General features: G+C 38.4%; 1 long non-coding RNA gene across 1 annotated transcript in view; it reads right to left on the bottom strand.

Annotated features, from left to right (window-relative positions):
* Nucleotides 1–869: 869 nt before the first annotated feature.
* Nucleotides 870–3,597, bottom strand: part of LOC105543582 — a 109,682-nt gene continuing 106,954 nt past the window's right edge. Inside the window, exon 2 of the long non-coding RNA XR_001006647.1 lies at nt 870–1,894. This is a non-coding gene — a long non-coding RNA (uncharacterized LOC105543582). The remainder of the gene's footprint in view (nt 1,895–3,597) is intronic.

Here is a 3,597-nt window from a genome sequence, read left to right as displayed (position 1 = left end):
TATTTAAGTCTTACTACTTTGTTTAGATGGTATTTTTCTGGGTTTAGAATATTTAGTATGTGTTTTGTACGTATTAAGTTGTAATAGTATATTCTCTGAGAAGAAAAAAGCTGTTACTATTTGCCATTAGGATGAAAAACGTAAACAACAGGTAAATCTCATCTTAAGACACTGTAATAAAATGAGCATGAAGTTGAAGAGACCCTGAGATGCCCCTACCATCTGCATCAAATAATGGAAAGATCATTACTGGGTTTGAATGTTAACTCTGCCACTCAGTAGCTGTGTGACTTAAAAAAAAATTGTATGACTTGAGATTTGAAATGTATCTAATCACGGACTGATGTGATGCTCATAGAAATTACTAAGCAGACAACACATAACTTTGGAAAAAGCAAATCCCAGTTTGTTGCAAATGTTTCTTATTGTGTATTTTGCTTTTCCTCTCCCTTTCTCTTTGTCTAATAGCTCACTGAAATTCAAAATTCCAGAAAGTTTCAGATGACATTTCCACTGGTGTTCAGTTTTTGAGCAACCGTTTTGCCCATATTTGCATGTCTCCATTGTATAAATTTCATTATCATCACATAAACCGTCCTAAGTTTTCTCCTGTACAGAGATGACAACAACATTGTTAGAGGAACAAAAATCTATGGTGTTCCCAGCAGCATCTGAATGATGGCAATCTGCATAACTACACACAGGACTTCTATCCTGATGAAAACTCCTATCCTTTTTCAGCACAACTGTGTAAGGTTTTGAAGGATCACGATAAATCAATACATCTCTTGACCACCCATGCTTAGAACCAACAACGAAATAAAAATAGGAGTCAGAGAGAGGGAGAAAATAAAAATAGGAGTCAGAGAGAGGGAGAAAATACTAGCTATATTTCTTGAAAAAAATGTTAGCAGACCAGGTAACAGAAAACATCAAAATCAGACAGACTTTCCAAACCAGTCAGGCTGTGTTAGATAAATCCCATAACTACAAAACTTAAGGCACAGGAGAATAGCACAGAATCCAGCCCTTTTCCAAGACAAAATGGAGCAAAAGGGCTGAACCACACATGTTTAGGGCTAATCTTCTAAACTCACCGGTCAAATCTACCAACTCCCTTCAAGGGGGAGGAAGAGTAAAAGAACAGGGAGCAATTCAAATGAAACTCCCTCCACCTCTTAGAGATGGATTAAATTCTCCGTTAACATTTTTTTGTTTTCTTTGGCTTCCTTTGTTTCTTCAAACCATAGTCAGCCACAGTGTGCTGTTTTCATGAATGGAACTGACCAGCCTGGAAGCATAGACCTGCTTCCACCTTGATGAAGCTGCTTCCTCCATAGCAGACATTGCTTCTCTGGATGGACTTTCCCGATACCACTTCAGTGCAGTGTTGATGTTGTTACGTGGTCCTGAAATGTGTTAAAATGGTTCATAAGTATCTCCCAGGCCACTCTGCACCAAAGACTGAATGTCCTGTTTTCCACCTACATGTTGTCAAGGTGGACTAGCCAATAAGCTCATCTCCTCTTCAATGGGTTGAAAATGAATGTTAAAGCTGTGCCTGCTAAAACTGAAAGACTAAAGAAATTAAAGCTCAAAATTAGTTTTCTTACTCTTGTGGTTAGATGATTTCCTGCTCAAAACTTTCCAAAACAAACTCTCCAAGCCCCTCCCCAAGTTCCAGTGTTGTAGTTTGCTTAGTCTTATCCCAAAGTTTTCCGGACGCAGGGTTGTTCTGGGTTGGGGGGTCCGTCTTTCTGCAGCCGCAGCTTGACCTGAATTGCATTGTGTCATTCTTTTCAAATTCAGAAGATGAAATCCACGAGTCTCTGTTCATTCTCAATTTTAAGGAGGACAAACACTTAATGAAACAAGAAGGATAACCTAACTAGCCCTGTATGGTAAAAGTTTAGAAAACAAAATCAGTTACCGAAAATAAAACCATCTACCTAAACACCACTCTTTGGGATTGTGAAAGACTGCAGGAAAGACTCATTTACTGAAAGAGGGAGAATGGAAGGAAAAATCTTCTTAGCCAGGGTGCTGGCCAATCTATGCCATATATTCACAGTCTATATTATAACTCAGTTGAAGCAAGTCTTCATTAAATGTTTACTTTTAATAGCATATTTATATGGAAAAAAAATCACCCATTGCACCCTGTCTTCTCTTTCATAATGGCATTTCAATCACTGCTGCTCTCTTGCAAAGGTTATAAATTTGTGATGATGGCAGCCCAAACCTGGGCCTCATTTCAAATCACCTTTATCCCACAGAACATAGTTAAACCTCTTAATTTCCATTTCCTCTTAGAGCTTTTCATTTCTGAACCATAGAGACACATGATGTTAAAATCTGTTAGAAGCTGATGCTATTTCTTCTTTCTGTGGAATTATTGAGTTCTCTAAAATCTACCCCATCCACATAAATCCTAATGGTTTTAGCACCCATTTGTGCTAAATGGCTCCATGGCCCTATCTTTGTGTCATCTATCAGGTCATCATCAGTAAGCTCCTGACACTAGTGTTGATTTTCCTGCAACTGAAGTACATCTGCTCCAACTTCCCAGGGTAATCTTCGCTTATCATTTTCTGATATTTCACTGCTTCTTTCCAGAAAGGGTCATTAACCTGCTTCTAAACTCAGTTCAGCTCCTTCAGTGGCTGCATGGGGTTGATAAGATTTCTGGACCGAATTGTTTCTTCTATTCTTTTTCCTATACTTTCTGGTATAGAAACAATTCACAATATTACATCTTATGGGGGTACCACATGCTTATTGATTACAAATCAGTGAGTTCTGGGCCCGGTAAAACCATTCACTCATCATTCAAACTATTCACTTTCATCTACACAACCTAGAGATGGATAACCCCACATGACAAGTTGTTTTTCAACACACCACCATCAACAACAAACAACAAGCCTGGACTATTATTTTCCTGCCAGATTCCTCTTTCAGAGACTCACTTTGATTTGCATTCTCTTAGCAGTCTTATTCCTCAAATTTCTCAGGCTATTTTCTTAGGGAATAGGCAAAAATAGCATGCCTACCCTTAATTGCTGTCACCTGCAAACTCATCGCATAATTTTTGAGAGTTTGGTCTTTCCAAAGTCTCAAATGTGTACACATTTTTAATAAATACTTTGTAGAGCTGTCCCAATCCATAAGGTCCATTTTCCCAGTGGCTCTAAATACAAGCCTCTTTTAAAAACTTCAGCGTCTTGCATTCTGGATTTCTCTACGTGTGTCATCTTGGTCTGCTCTCTATGCATTATGCTATGTTTCTTGACATCCTTGTCATTAAATAAACACACTTTTATCTTTTAGAGCAGTTTGAGGTTCCTAGAAAAATTAAGCAGAGGTGCAGAGATATCCCTTCCCCAACACATGCACAGCCTCACCTATTATCGACATCCCCACGAGAATGGCACATTTAACAAATGGCACATTTGTTAAAATTGATCAACCTTGGACATATCATTTTTAGCCAGAGTCCATAGTGTACATTAGGGTTCACTTTTGGTGTTTACTCCATGCATTTGTACAGTGTACAATGGCATATACCCATGATTATATCATGCAGGGTAGTTGCAT

This window comes from Mandrillus leucophaeus, unplaced genomic scaffold, assembly GCF_000951045.1.
Source record: "Mandrillus leucophaeus isolate KB7577 unplaced genomic scaffold, Mleu.le_1.0 Scaffold287, whole genome shotgun sequence".
In the NCBI taxonomy this organism is placed as follows: domain Eukaryota; kingdom Metazoa; phylum Chordata; class Mammalia; order Primates; family Cercopithecidae; genus Mandrillus; species Mandrillus leucophaeus.
This window is presented reverse-complemented; position numbering and strand designations above follow the sequence as displayed.